At 35.1% G+C, this 17,140-nt stretch overlaps 1 non-coding gene across 1 annotated transcript; it reads left to right on the top strand.

Moving 5' to 3' along the window:
* Positions 1–421: 421 nt before the first annotated feature.
* On the top strand, positions 422–528 carry LOC111921095 (small nucleolar RNA R71). The gene has a single exon (XR_002860064.1). It is a non-coding gene; the product is annotated as a small nucleolar RNA R71 (small nucleolar RNA).
* The last annotated feature ends 16,612 nt before the right edge of the window (positions 529–17,140 follow it).

The following is a 17,140-nucleotide window of genomic DNA, read 5'->3' as shown; positions in this document are numbered from 1 at the left end:
GGAAACCACTCCTTTTTGCGCTTCCTCTAATGTTCATCAAATCGATCACCACTCGAGTAGCAAACTTGTGCTTTTCGGTTACCATTCTCATCTAGATCACAATCCTTAGTCAAGTGTGGCCCACCATAATTATTTCAACCGACTCTTATTTCATGGATCGATCGATCCATCTTTGTCATCATTCAATGCATATTCTCTAACTTTGCCAAAACCAAAACCGTGTTCTTGTTACCTCCATATCCTTTAACTCTAGTAACATCCTCTCATGGGTTATGATACTCACATGAATGCTTCACGAACTCTTCTATCAACTCTTTGATAGTGGTCGGTTCAATCTTCGTCATTGGTCCTAGAAATTCAAGATGTTGCCTTGTTGTGACATTCACTCTCATAGAAAATGGACACTTCTTGTTGGACATTGAGATCGTGTTGAGGACAACACCTAAGAAAACCCTTGTATCTCTCCCATGCTTTATATAAGAACTCACCAACATATTGTTGAAAATTAGCAATCTTTTTCTTGAGCTTTGAGATATTCGAAGGTGGGATAAATTGCTCGATGAAAGCGTCACAAAAATTTACCTATGTAGTAATGGATCTGGGTGTGAGTGATTTCAACCAAACCTTAACTTCACCGGGAAATGTCACTGGAAGCATCCTAAGTAGCACTGACTCTCGTGGCATGTTTGGAACATTAAAAGTAGTTGCAATGTCCTTTACTTCATCTATGCGCTTGAATGCTCTTTCCCGGTAAAAGGTATGTCCTTGAGCTTAGAACTTCTTTCAGTTGATATTTCAAGTGGTACTAGACTTGGTCCATTATCTTCATGTATCCTCTTCTTGTAACATCCCATAGTCATCCTTGTGATGTCTGCCATCTTTTCAACCTTGCTTTTTATCTCTTCTTAGTTTGAACTTTCTTCGGTGGATGTTTATGGCTCATATCCAATTCCCTTCTTGTCATGTGTCCTCTCAAAACTTTCAAAACCTGTGTCCTAATGAAAACTACTAGTTGACTTGTTGGCTTTCTTGTTCTTGTTGTGAAAAGCTGATTCTGGAACGTGAAGTGGTGGAACCATTGGAGTTTTAGATCTTCGGGTCATAAATCACTGAAATGAGAACAAAAGAAAACAAAAACCCGAAAAAGAATAAAAATTACTAAAGTAAAATTTTACTGAGATGTAACCAGGACATGGTAAAGGTAACCATATGGTTGTTGTTCAGAAAGCAAAGTAAATGCAGAAAAATAACTTTTTGTGGTTTTTACCACACAAAAGGATCGAGTAACTAAAAGCAATTAAATTATAAATCAAATAAGTCGCTCCTTGGCAACTTCGCCAAAAACTTAATGTGCATAAATATACCTATCAGTCTTAAATTTATAACCTAACAAACTTTTACTAACTATGGACTTATAGGCAGTGTACCTAGTCAAATTATAGAATAGCTCAAGTAAGTCTGGTGTCAAACATAGAGAATGGAATTCAATTAAAATAACTACTTCTAATTAAACTAAGAAACAAATTATGATTTGGGTGTTTTACTGATTTTGCATGATCAGAAGAACTTACTATCAACTACATAATTAATCAAGCAAAGAAAGCAAATTAACTTCAAGAATTAAAGAGTACTTCTACTTTGATTCGATTTCACCTTCTCTTGTGGTTGATTTCTAATGGATATATTATATTGATTACAAATTTGTTAACTAGCTATTATGGTCAAATATCTAGACTTACCAATTAATGAATTACCATGCAATGATAATGCACAAGTTAAACACCAAATCAATAATAAACACGAATTGGACTATGAATGATAAAGGTTACTTTTTTATGATCAAGTTAAGCAACCAAGCACAAATTAAGATTAACTATGCTCTCTAACATAGTTAAAGTTACTAGCTTTAATTACTTAATCTAAGATGTGATTAATCTTAGCTGTAATTATTTAATGATCATAAACAATTAGGAAATAAATTCATGCAATTAGAATGGTCAACTATCACATAGAGTCTGATTTATAAGCAATATAAACTATAACTAAAACATGTTAGGGTTTGGATTATCAAACACGAGTAAAATCAATAATATACATCCAATAATCGACATCAACACATGTGGATTATGTTCATCTTCACCGAATAGAAGTAAAAAGTTTTTAGCCTCTCATTGTAGCAGAAAGACACATCAAATCCATATAAATTAAGCTAGACATAGGTAATGATTAGCAAACCGAATTTATCAATGTAGAAATCTTCTAATTCTTCTTCAATTCTTAAGTTTCACTTGATTCCCGATCTTCTCCTGAGTTTCCAAGGGGTTTTAGTCGTCATTTTCCTCAGGAAACTGGTTAGAAGCCTCTCCATTCGACCAAATGTTTGGGTATTTATAATTTCCATATATCGGTTAACCACGTCGTGGTTGAAAGTCACCACATCGTGGTCATCATGTATATTTGTATTCTCCAGGTCGGGTGATTGGTCGAGAATCTTCCCTTCACCACGTTGTGTTGGAGGATCACCACGGCATGTTCTTCAGTCTTTAAATCTTATTTTCCATTTTCCTGCTTCCAGCTCCATGTTTGCTTCCTTTTTTTTCTTGAGCATGTATTTGCTACTACAATATATATTTAAACCATAATAAGTACCTTTTGTTCCAAAATAATCATAATTGTAGCTAAAGGTATTAGAAATATGCATTAAACATATAGTTAAATATACATATATCAATTAACTTCATGTTAGAGGTTACATAGGTAAAAAATAGCTAATGTACGATCATCTATACATACATTGTCGAATAAATTTAGTATTCTTTGTAAACATTGATAAGCACTTGAGACAAAATAGGCATAAAGGTCAATAAATAACAACTTACTTGAAAAACGATTCCAATATACTGTTAAAATAAAACATACCATCAAACATTTTGAAAATAGCATTGTGACAACATTTGAAAACATACTAAATCTTGTGAAAATAGCCTTGAGACAATATGATATAGGGTTAGCTACGGTCTAAGAATCAGATATATGACCCGATGTTGTGTACAAAAAAAAAACATAAACATAACGTACGGTGTTAGAATCAATTATTCTTTTAGTTGATTGATACTGACGACGAATGTGTGTTAGGGATATAGTATTAATAATTGGCTATATTAATAAAATAATAAGAAATATGTTAAACTAAAGTTTATTTTGAAAAAAAAAAATAGGTCTAAACGTAAAAAATACAAAATCTAGACTCATGAAAAATAATAATAATTGACATGTTGGTAACTGAAATAACAAGTAAAATTTAGGTTTAACAAAATAAAATAAAAATGTATAATCTATTAAAAAAAAAATTGTCAATTTACAGGCCGCGGGGAAGTCACATCGGGCGATCGGGTGCATGCACGTTGGATTGCTAGTTTTGTGTCACCTCCTTTTCACATTTATGAATTTATCCCCGGCCCATTTTACTTTCTTTAATTTAAATGGAAATATATATATATATATATATATATATATAATGTTAATTTTTTAATGAGAACTATATAAATAAAATAATATAACTATTTCGTTTGATATTTACGATCTATGTTTAACACTTTAATCAAATTTATAATAAATCACCATACTTATTATGACTCTGAGCGAATGGGGGAATCATTCTCAATCACCTATTTATTTTTGCCGTAAAAATCTCGGTCGTACCAACGAAAATGGGAAAGGAATACACATGTGTTATATAACAAAACATGTTTCCTTAAACTATATTAATCATTACCTTAATATATATAAAAACATAGCTTTTTCGTTTTTTTAATTTTTAAGAAGCTATTTTTATCGAAAAAATAATTTTATATCTACCAAAATTCATGATTTTTTATTCTCTACAAATAGACATCCATATTGATATAGTTTTAAAATAAAATAAAAAACTTATTTTTTTTATATTCTCAGCTATCGTTTTTCATAAGTGAATAAAAATGTATCAAAATTTTGATACACTACATTCGTTATTTACTTATGAATAAAAATATATAATTAATTTTTTTTATAGTTTAAGTATCATTTATACTACTTATTCATAAATGAATAACAAATTAACTATAACAAAAATCTGATAAATGTTTTATTCATATATGAATATAAAATATGACGACACGTAATACATGTTTTATTCAAATATAAATAGAATATATGATGAAAGATGATGTATAAAATATATTTTAAGTAAAAAAAACTTTATTATGTGTCATATTCATATATGAACGATACTTAAATTATAAAAAAAGTTAAGCATACGTTTTATTCTAAAAAAATAAATTTTTTATGTTATCTTAAAACTATATCGATATGGATGTCTATTTATAGAGAATAAAAAGTTATGAATTTTGATATATTTAAAATATTTTTCGATAAAAATGACTTTCTAAAAATCAAAATAACAAAAAAAAATGTTTTGTGTAAATTAAGGTAATGATTAGCATTGTTTAAGAAAACATTTTTTTTATTTTGCATTTTAAAATTATTTTTACATTGCGTCTCACGGTCTCACAAAATTAACATAGTCTCAAATGAACCTAAACCTATATATATATATATATATATATATATATATATATATATATATATATATATATATATATATATTCATTTGTGACCACTTATATTTTGTGAGACATATGTACCAAATCTTAGCCTTTCATTAAATTTGATCTTATGGTTTATAAAAAAACGAATTAACAATAATTAATCTAACTGATTATTTAATTAGGGGCAGATTAGTCACTATGTTAAAAATAACATCACTATCAGATTTGATACACAATTAGCGCTATATTCACGTAATCTTCAATAATATTTTCATCTACTTTGATTCCTCTACCTAGATTATCGTTCCTATGTGATCAACATTCCTTAATCTTATCATGTAGTCAATCTTCAATCTCCTTAAATCTTCACTTATTTCAACCATATCATCATCAGATTTTTGAGATTAATTGATTGAAGAATAATCGTATCATATCTAAATCATAGCTTCTAAATTCATGATTTTTTGTGTTTTCCGAGTTCATCTTCTTCATTCTTCTAGATTTGTAATTGATAACCAGATTAATTGGGGTTGATTTTCATCTATCGACATCTGGGGTGATCATCAAATAGAGGTTATTTTCAACAATATACTTCATCAAATCACATATATCACCCTCAAAATCTAATCGATTTTTAGCACCAGAATCATCCATTTTCAACAAAAAAAGGGTTAGTTTTTCTACGTTAATCTTCAATTTCAACAATTCTTTAACAAAGATCATATTTGTTTAGCTGTTTTAGATCAATTTTGAGCACTTTTAAGATTCGATTTCTATTTATCAGATTTATAATTTTTAAAATTTGTCAAGGTTTGATTTAGAGCACTTTTAAGGTTTGGTTTTCAATAGTTTTCAAGCAATATGTTTTGTAAAACTAACAAGGTATGTACAAAGTAATTATTGTTATTCAACAAATTCACTTAAACTATACATGCATTCTACCTGTTTGATGAAAGTCCTTAATGAAAAAAGAATCAGATGTATCACCCCTTCTTATGACTAAATTCTTCTTTAAGAATATGAGTATATTTCCAAAATATGAGTCGCAATTAGTGAAAAATAATGCAATGGTGACTACTTTTATTAAATTTACCATAGATTTGTTAAAAATAACTTTTTTACTTCTTCAAACACATAATGTTGGAGGTCTATTCAGGATATTTTGGTTTGGATATCTTCTTGTTAGCTTGCAGAAAAAGGGTTGTACTAGACTCAAAGTAAGGATCTGAGGGTTTTATAAAATCCTTTTTACAAAGAGAATGAGTTTTAAGAAAAGAACAAAGGATGGGATGTGTAAAGTCATCCGGAGCTCAAAGAAGTGATCTCCCAAAATATTCATAAATGTATCATATGGTGGAGTGCAATTGATGTTATTTGAGCAGATAGAAATGCATGCTAATTGATAGGCTAAGGATCCCTCATGAATTCCAGGATAAGTTTGCATGACTTTGTGATGCCTTATAGCCTAGGAGATTAAATCTGAATTCCTTGCTATGGTTGAAACTATGATTGCGAATTGCTTGGTGTATACTCTATGGTTGTGCATAACTAAGGTTTTATATCCCTATAAAATACTTGATTTAACCTTACTTCATGTTCCTTGTCTGGTTGTGGATTTGGGGTGGAGTCTTTTATTTGAATGTCTATCGAGTCTTGGTTATGTACAATTGGTATACTTGGAGCAATTTGCAAGAAGCATAGATTTCTTGCAGAGCAACGATGTGGCTGAGCAGGAACCTAGATGCGTACCTAGGTGTTTAGAGGTGGCTTCTTAGGCACGTAGGTGTAAATGTGCTGCTTTATTAGGAGCATAATGTTTTGTGACTTGGGACTTGGAGAGGAAATCTAAGTCAACTACAAATAGATGTGGAAGGTAGTATGGGTCCATACTACTAAAAGCATAGGATCCATATGCAATTAAGAAAGAATCTCGAGGAGGGTACCAAAGAGTTATTTGAGATATGTTTGGTATCTGTGTGCGCATTTTGTCTTGTTTTCATCTTTTTCCTTGTGTATTTCAGTATGGTGTTTACATGCAGTTCAGGCTCTAGCGGTCCAAAGAGGCATGGTACCAATGATGATGAGATCCGTAGGATCATTGCCGCAGAGGTGGCCTCAACAGCCATGTAACATCCATAAATTTTACGCTAAATTTTAACTTTTTCAATCATAAATAAAACCCAATAGTATTGTTTACAAAAATGTTTTCAAATCATTATTCAATCAGAGTGTCCCAAAAGTTAGATCATAAGGATGAGGAGTGGTACGGTCACGCCTTCTCCTTGCCATGATCTTCTGAAGTACCTAAAACAATAATTGTAAACTGTAAGCCCGAGGGCTTAGTGAGCTACCCCAAAATACCAATACCATACTGATAATATCATATTCGTATTAATCAATCACTCAACATGCATACTGGGCCATCGGCCTGACTGGACCGCCCTATAGGGCCTACAGTCTAACTGAAACTATACCGAGCCTTCGGCATGACTGGACTGCCACGTGGGCCTACAGTCTCCCCGGACCGCTGATAGGGTATGTTGGCCTTCAGCACAAAGCAGGACCACCTCAACCCAACCAACGAGCAAATAATCATGTACACATAACTAACATATACTGGCATATACAGACATCAAATATATCTATCTTACTGATCATCAATCATAACAATCTCTCATAGCTAGAGCACCGGCCCAGCAGGCCACTAACATACCAATCCCTAAGGATCATAAAAACATAACATACTGTCTATCCTGATTCTGATCTATATGATCATTGTCTCATACATATCATATCATAACCATAACAACTAAAGGCTGGCCTTGGTGCCTTAGACCCTTTTGATACAGTGAGGATAACTCACCTTGCAGACGTTGACTCGGTAGATGAACTCCAACTCTCGGATCACTGCTAAAAACTCCACCACCTATTACTATAATACAATCATACCCATCATTTCCCAACCTTTCAAGGTGCCTTATAAACCAACTAATCAACCCTGGTCAAAGTCAAAGTCATCAATCAAGGTCAACAGTCCATGTTGACCCTTACTCACCGAGTACCCGCGGCTACTCGTCGAGTTCCTTGAAGTACTTGCCCACTCGCCAAGTCACCAGAGTGACTCATCGAGTTCCTTTGGTTTACGATCGAGTTCTAAGGCCACTCGTCGAGTTCCCTTCTTGGAACTCGATGGTTACACATGCATACATAAATTGGGGAAACTTCAACCGACTCGCCAAGTTGTTCATACAACTCGTCGAGTTCTATGGCAATCTTCATCGGACTCGCTGAGTTGTTCATCCAACTCGTCGGGTCCAGGCCTATCTTCATATGACTCGCCGAGTCGACCTTGCGACTCGCTGAGTTCCTTCCTCCCTTAAGCCATACAAACACTTTTTAAGCCATGCAATGGATCCAACTTACAAATCCAAGATTCAAGGCATGCTTTTCACGTAAAGTTGCAAACTTTACGTGCATGCATAGCTACAAATGCTCTAAATGTCAAATCCAAGCTCACAATGGGGTTTCATACTCAAGGAAAGCTTCATACATGGCCAAACTCGGAGCTTTATGACTCTAGGACCCAAGAGGGGTCCAGATCTGAAGTTACAACTTCAGATCTAGCTCATTTCCCACAATATCATCACAATCAAATCATAAAAAAACCTAGATCTCAACCAAATAAGGTCTAGAAGGAAAAATGAGATAAAGGTGGCGACTTGATACCTCCAAATGATGCTAACTGAGGTAGATTTCTGATTCCCACACCTTCCTTGCTCCTAGTCTGTTGCCCTCCAAGCTCTTCCTTTCCAAAAACCTTCTTTCTAAAGCTCAAAACACATAAGAATGAAGCACCACACGAATTAGTGTTTCTATGAGCTCTCAAAGACTGCAAAGAAGCCAAAGAAGGCTTAAGCCTCTTTAAATAGGGTGCAAAACCCCTAGATTTAGGGTTTCATCTACTAGCTCCTACTCGTCGAGTCCCTTCATGGACTCGGCAAGTAGGTCAGTAAACACGCGATCCCACCCCGCTGCTACTCAACGAGTAGGGCAACCAACTCGTCGAGTAGGACTTAAAACCAAAGAAATTCTTATTTACATCAATAGCTGAGAATCGGGGCGTTACAAGCCAGAGAGGCTATCCACTTCATCCAAATCCCTGAAACCAGGGCTCTGATACCAACTTGTAACATCCTAATTTTTATCACAAAAAATTTCATTTTTAATATAAAGAAAACATCATGTATTATAAAAACCAAGTCATAAAACTCCAACTGAATCAAATACAATCATCCCAAATCAGAGAGTCATAATTCGAAAATTATAAAATCTACAAGACGAAGTGTACAGTTTAGCTTTCTCCTTTCCGCGATCATCTGAAGTACTTGAAACACATTTAATCCACAACTGTAAGCACCAAGCTTAGCAAGTTTCCTAAAATATTACATACAACTTAGCATAATAAAATATTATGGGTTATCAACAACCCTGTGGAGTAACAACATGTTTAAGGGGTTATCAACAACCCTGAGGACTATCACAACTGTCCAAGAGTTATCAGCAACTCAGTTTCACAAATAACATCAATCAATAAGTAAGGCCCAACTGGTAAGCAAGCATACACTATTACACATCTAAATATAGTGAAATGACTCACCTTGAGGATAATATCTAGGTGCAACAGCTCACACACAGAGTACACATGTACAACAAGTAACCTTACAACAATAAAGAGATACCCTTTCAGTCTACACCCTAAAACTGTAGTTTAATCTAAAAATTCAACCATGATCAAAAGTCAACACAAGGGTCAACCTCAGTCGATTGTCATGTCGTGACCACCCATGGGTCACATCGTGACAGAGCTAGCACAAAATAGTCGCCAAATCACCCTCCATCATAACGTGACACACAACCCGTCACGTCTTGAGATCTATTCTGAACAGCCTAGAACATTAAGCTCTTAATCCATTTAGCCAATTGTTCAAACCTTCTAGGAGGTTTTTCCTACCCTAAAGGACCATAAAAACCATAGGTTTTTAGTTACACATGTCTAATGCATGACTTAAACACTAACTAGGTCAATAAAAAGAGAAATGAGACAAAAAAAACTAATCTTGGAGTCCAAACTACCACCAAACCTCATATCTCATATTTTTGCTACATAAAAGGCCTTAATGATCCATATAAATGCTAACTTTATGTATCCCATACATGCTACAAAATGCAACCATGAGGGAAAATGAATAAACTTAGATTTAGAATGCTCTAATGAGAAAGGCAAGAGCTTTAGGACTTACAAAGGTCCAAAAGAAATGCAAGTTGGTGAGAAAGGGACTTGATTACCAAGATAATACACCAAACCTTCTTCTTCAACAGTGAGCTAAAAATCATCCAAAAGAGCTCCTCAAGGTCAAAAAAGAAGCTAACTTCGATTTGGACATAAGGGAGGTGATAGAGGCTGATAGTGTGCAAAACACGAAATTAGGATAAACCCATCCTCATGTCGTGACCACCTATGTGTCACATCGCGACCCTCAAGGATGGACACGTGTTTATGCATCGATGGTCAAGTCGTAAGACTTCCTTCCTCACTTCGTGACCATTTATTCATTGGGGGTTTACATCTTTAAATTGATAATATATATATATATATATATATATATATATATATATATATATATATATATATATATATATATATATAAGACCGAATACCTAGATTAGGTGTTACAAATTATTTGTATTTATTATCACGATCAATGCATTTAATACATTACATAAATAAATTTTAGTATTATGTCGCATATTAATTAATGTTAATTTAAAAAAATCTACAAAATGACATGTTGATTTATAAAAAAATCACAAAATTACATGTGACAAATTCAATACGAAAAAGACATTTGGCAAAAATGATCATTATTTATTATGGTAGAAGATAAAAGGATAGCAGGTTTTTTTTAATGATTATTAAGGAAAATATAATAGCGTTAGGTTTTAAAAATAGTTAAACCATACTTTAATTTGCTAAATTTTATTATGAACCCAGTTAACTACAGAAAGCATAAAAAAAATTTGGATATCGGTTTTATTGGCTAGAATATCATTTAAAAGAGAAACTATAAATTGCCCTTTCACTGCTTCTCGAATAGGAGTGTACTTATATCTGTTTTGCGGGTAGCGCAGTCTATAAATTTTCTATTAGGCAGTGACCATTTTTCTAGAGATGAAACATGACAATATATTGTGGAGGCATAATTTTGCAATTTTTTTTGTTATGTAGGGACTATTTTTGTATTTTTAAACACAATGACTGTTTCCGTAAAAAAAACAGAAGAACCTTTTCTACAAATTGCAAGGACAATTTTTTGTAATTTATTTTTCAGGCAAGGACCAAACTTGCCAAGAAACAAAAATCTTGAACATATTGATTGTTTTTGTAATAATAATAATAATAATAATAATAAATAAATAAATAAATAAATAATATAAATAAATAAAAAACTTTACATGGATCTTTTTTTACATTACAAAATTACATAGACTAAATCTATCCAAATATAAATATGTGGCAAAATTTTAAAACTAAAATCTTTTATAGCAAAACTTCAAAACTAAGGAAGAGAACTATTCCTAAACACTTTGTATTTTGTAAGTTGTTAATGTGATAAATAAGAAAACGTTACATGTTATTATTTTATGTTGTACTTTTGGAATTTAAGAAGAAAAACAAAATAAATGCATATTTATTGTGGTGATAAAAACAAAAAGGAAATAATTTATTTTTCAAATCAAAGAAGTAACCACCAAATGCCTATGGCCTAACGGTATCAGTACTAGAAATTAACAGATAGGTGTCATTCAGCCAAAAATTAAGGGTTCAAGTTCTGTTATAGACAAAAATATATATATATATATATATATATATATATATATATATATATATATATATATATATATATATATATAGATTTATGAGTAATTTAGTGTATGCATGTGTAAATCTTTCTAAAAAAGGAATTAACCAAAGTCAAAATTTTGTTTTCTACACTTTGGTGAATATCGATCCGTAAATAAGCATTCAGGGGGAAGAATATGTGTGTTGTGTGTGTTACCGTGAAGGAGCAAAAGAAAGAGAGACCACCATGGTCTCTCTCTAGAATATCAAAGACATATACAAGGGGAACTGAATGCAACAATTTCGTTGATGTAAATGTGTCATCAGCATCGACGAACTTGGTGGTTGGAAATTGTCTCAATGGTCAGAATCCCATGATGGTCAATATGTTTAAACATATGTTTAGGGTAACTAAAACACCACTCGATGGAATATTTGAAATAGTTATTTAAAATAAATGGTCAAAGTATTTTAAAAAACAAATAATAATGCCAAGAAAACAATTTGTAAAAAAAAAAACCAAACAATCAAGTTCTTACCATTTAAAATGAGTGAAGTGTCAGTGCATTTGAGAATGTCGCAATTCAATCAAGAGACAAATGTGAAGTAAACATCTTAAATGCAACTTAACTCAAAATAAAAATATCATATTCTAAAAGTTCATAGCTTCTTCTATCTTCAATATTCTTTTAAAAATTCTTAACTAGAATACGTGTCAAAATAAGTATGTTAGGCTTGAAAAGCCTAGTTATCATTACTAAGATTAGAAATTTCTAAGCGTAAAGAAATAGCTAATGCTAAACACAAGTAAACATAAAAACATCTTTCAAACACTAACAATTTAGTTACAAATTTATATATAGTGTTACACGATTGGCCTATAATGTGGTCCTTGTGGCGGGTTCTCTTGGGTTGCTCAGATGTATGCTTTACCATTTTTTTGAGATGATCATACATTTTTAAACAATTACAATGTTTTAAATCAATTTGATATTTTTTCCATAGTTTTTGGGCCTACGACTATTCAAATAAAATATTGGAATAATGAGCAGGTCATGATAAGTCCCCAAAAGGGACTTACCCATTTCTAGTCCAGAAATCGCTTTCTAAATGCAGTTATGAACAATTTTGATATTTTTCCGTAGTTTCTGGGTTTTGTTTTTGGTTTTGTATTTGGCCCATGGACCTTTAGGGTTTCATTTTATTCCCTCTTCTTATTGAATTGTTGTTGATATAATTTGGATCGTTGTTGATCAGTTTTATGAACTTTCAATTTTCTCCCAAAATTGTGTGTGTTAAACTACATTTTGAAGCCAATCCCATTGTATTCGTAGAATCAACATGGGTTTGAAGAAATTGTCCTAGGTATTTTGTTAGAATCAAGTTCACTCTTATTAGCCTTTGTTAAATTTTGCACGCTGCATTAGTTGTTATCAGAGTCGAATTTCTGGTTTAAAATGCCTCCAAGGCGAAACAGGACACCCGTCAATGTTCAGGAACAAGAACTGGTAGAACGCCTTATGGCACGAATGGAGGAGAGGATGGATAATATGGTTGATCAATTCACGGGCAAGATGGTCGAACTGATGAATCAAGGAGGGTAAAGGTCTCAAACTCATTCGCAGGTGGAAGATGATGAGTTTGGGAACCCGTTCGGCAATAGTGACGGTTCCTATTCCTAACACGATCTGGAAAGGTGACCAAGGTATGTGTAACACCTTATTCAAGTAATTCTCAGTTTGGACACTTGGGCGTTAATGTTTTGCAGAATTGGTCCCTGGGGGCAGAATTGTCAAATTCATGAAAGTTGGAGTATGTTGGGTGTACTGGTGCACTCTGCATTGCGGGGCATACGTGGAGTACGCATGGCGTACATGGGCATGAGTGAAAACCTAATTTTTAGGGTTTGCACCGCATTTAAACCTTATGATAGCCTCTTTTGGTCATGCTTAGACAGCCTCCACCCTCCCTAGTCCAGAAATCGAAACCCTAGTGAGTTCTTGAGAGTTTAGAGCCATAAAGTGAGTTTGTTGGTGCTTTGTAAAGGATAAGAAGAAGAAGTGGGCCATTTGGAGTTGTGCTTGGAGCTTGAGGATTTGGGTTTAGTTCATCATTTGCTAACTTTTGAGTTAAAAGCTCAAATCTTGCTAATCTATGATTCTAGATCTAGTTATGTGTTATTTTGTGCCTTTTGAGTCGTTAGAGGGATTGTCGACCCTCTTGATTCACTCCAGACGTGATTGATGGTTGATCTAGGGTTCTTTTGGTCCCTTTGTCCATAAAAATGCAAGCTTTGAGGTGTTTATGGACTCATGCATGCGTTAAGACCCTTTGTTAAGTTCTTTTGAGCTATAGAACCCCATTAAGCCATGCATGCACGTAAAGTTTCCAGCTTTACATGATAAGCCACCTTATGTCACACCCCCAAACCAGACGGCGGAAACGTCCGGGGGTGGATGACTTCATTTGTAGTATCACAACACAAGCAATTATAGAAATCAAAGTACGAACAACCACTGCATTAATAAGTAAAAGTTTATACATGTGTTAAATCATAGTATATTGACGCTAAAATAGTTGATACAAAATTTAGAAGAGATGACTCAAAACGGCTCCGTCTTCTCAGAAGCTTGGGGAGTACCTGTCTACCGATTCCCTGTGAATACAAGTAATTTGAAAAGGAGTATCAACATAAAGTTGAGTGAGGGCAATAAGTATTTATGTTTGAAAGCTTGTTTTTTGTTCATTGAATATGTAAATCTGTTCCAGAAAATCCTATATTTTCTTTTGTATGTGAAATGTAGTTTTAATCCCATAAAACCATTCTGTTTGTAAACCAATATTTTGTATTTGAATTTCCTTTGTAAAACATGTAAAAGTAATTGTGTCTGGTTCCACCAGCTGTTATGGTAAATTATAATGTAATACTGTAAATTGTATCTTTGCAAAGTTAGTATTTTGAAATGTACTCAAGTTTAGTTAATTATACACTAACCGTATTGTTTAATATCTTTTTCATGAGTTTATTATAACCATACTATGACTAGATGACCCAATTCGACGCTTTGGAGGCGTCAGAAATGTTGATAACATTTGTCACCCCAGACCTACCGGTCTAACTGTAGCTAACAGTTTATATGCGGGATTGTCAATCCCATATAGATCTATACACATTGGTTTCGATCCCTATGATGCAAATTATGGTTATAATATTAGGACTTTAACTATGTTGTTTAAATGTACTAACAACCTGAACATATTAACTCCTAGAAAACTATATAGATTTTATGTGTATAATAATGATGACAACTCAATCATTCTGAAATAAATGATTGTTAGTAAGTTTCTTGTTTAGTATTCTTGCATGAAATGTATTTGTAAATTGTTCATACTTGTGTGGTTTTGAATCTAACCCTTATTATTGTAAAACAATGTACTAGCGTATACTTGACTTGTGTGTTAGTGTTCTTTAATCATAAATTATACCTATTATAATTTACTATTATAATTTATATGTATTTTCTGTATTGATACTAACTGTTCATGAATGCAACCTCTTGCTCAGCAAGTTACAAAGGCTCTCCCACGAGCCCTCGGGGCCTCGACCTTCACCGGTCGAGTCTCAGTAGTCCTGGCAGTAGGTGCAGATCCCTGACGAAGCTGAGGGCACTCGGCCTTCCGATGGCCGGTCTGGTTGCAATGAAAGCAAACCGTAAATCCCTTGGGACACTCCCTAGCAATGTGCCCCTCCTTGCCATGCTTGTAGCAAGCACCGGCTCGACACGCCCCATCGTGACCCTTGCCGCACTTTCCGCAAGTGTGGCTCTTCGAACCTCCCGTCCTCGAATCGGCGGACTTGATCCGCTTGGCTGCCGGCTGAGACTGAGCCGGCCGTCGGTCTGCCTGCTGAGACTCGGCCTCCTCCCTGGCCTGAGTCTCTAACTCGATCTCACGCTTCCTGGCATTCGCCTGAAGCTCAGTAAAAGTATGGTAAGTGGAGTTTGACACAAACTCCCGGATCTCCCTCCTCAGAACACCCAAGTACCGGCTCATCCAAGCCTGCTCTGTGGCCACCAGCTCGGGGCAAAACATCGCCCTCTCATGAAACTTCCGCGTGATCGCCGCCACCGAGCCAGTACCCTGCTTGAGGGTTAAGAACTCCTGAACCAATCGTTCCCGCTCCACCGGGGGAACGTACTCATCCTTGAACATGGCAGTGAACCCCTCCCATGTCACTGCCGTAGTTTCTGCCAAAGTGAAGTTCGCCGTCACGAACTTCCACCAGTCCTTCGCTCCCAGACGGAGCTGGTTCAAAGCGAACCGTACCCTCAGGTGCTCCGGGCATGAACAAGTGTAGAAGCACCCCTCTATATCTGCGATCCACCTCATCGCAGCAATCGGATCCTGCGTCCCATCGAACTCTGGTGGCTTCGTGTTGCTGAACTCTCGGAACAGCAACGAGTCACCCCCCTGTGGCCTAGCAGCGGCCACAGCTGCGGTAGCTGCAGCGGTTGCAGCCTCAGTCAATGCGGCGTACCGCTCATCGAACGTCTCCATCAGGGTGGTCTTAATAGACCCAAACATCTCCGGGATCTCAGCCCGGATTGCCGCCGCTACTTCCTCGTGAATCATCTGACGAATCTCCTCGTCACTCACACCGCTCGAACTCGCTCTGTGGCGTGGTCTAACCATGATGTCTCTGAAATACAACATAAACTATCAGAGACTCCAGCGAGTGTAATCGCACTCGATAACGCAACCCTACTCAGTCTCCGATATCCAGGGATTCTTACTTGGGGCTCCCACTGACCCGGTGTCCTCGGTAGTACGGGCCCAATACTACCGACCACACCGCATCAGCGTTCATCCCAAGTCTTCCTCCCCAAACTCCGGATAGTGAGTACTCTACTTCTGATATGCACTATCTACCCGCATACTAGCAAAGCATCTCATATAGGCAAACTTCCCTAGACTAAGGCATCACAAATCAGGCCACTCTAGTCCTATCATGATTACCTAGTCTTCTAGCATGCATAACAATTCATATCATATAATATTGTAAGGTATTTTGGGGATCTTTACCGTTCGGGCGCTGACTGATCGTACACACTGCTTCTTTCTTGTTTACCACAAAACCATTTACAAAAGTTTATGCCTTTATTTTAAAAAGTTTCCTCAAATCCTCGGTTTGAGTTCAGTTACCCCCGAAGGTGCACCCGAATCCCTCAAACCAAGGCTCTGATACCAATTGTAACAACGCAAATTTTCAAACAAATTTTTCATTTTTAAAATATAATTATTTCTATTCAAAACAAGGCATAAATAGTTTAAGTATTCTGTCAAATACAAATATTTAAAATCCCAAGATCATGAAAGCATTCTTCAGTGTGTATCGATCACGCCGGCGCCTTCCCACGGTCCTCGCTAGTACCTGAAACACATACATAACAATTGTAAGCATAAATGCTTAGTGAGTTCCCCAATATACAACTTACGCACATACGCCTTTCCAGGCCCTGACCTTCCGGTCATCAACACCACACCTTCCGGCCCATAACATATTGCCTTCCGGCCCACATAACATACATATCACATATAACAAATATCTTACCACATATAGCATACATATCACATATCGTATCTGACCTTCCGG

The sequence above is a fragment of the Lactuca sativa genome, chromosome 5 (genome assembly GCF_002870075.4).
Source record: "Lactuca sativa cultivar Salinas chromosome 5, Lsat_Salinas_v11, whole genome shotgun sequence".
NCBI lineage: Eukaryota > Viridiplantae > Streptophyta > Magnoliopsida > Asterales > Asteraceae > Lactuca > Lactuca sativa.
This window is presented reverse-complemented; position numbering and strand designations above follow the sequence as displayed.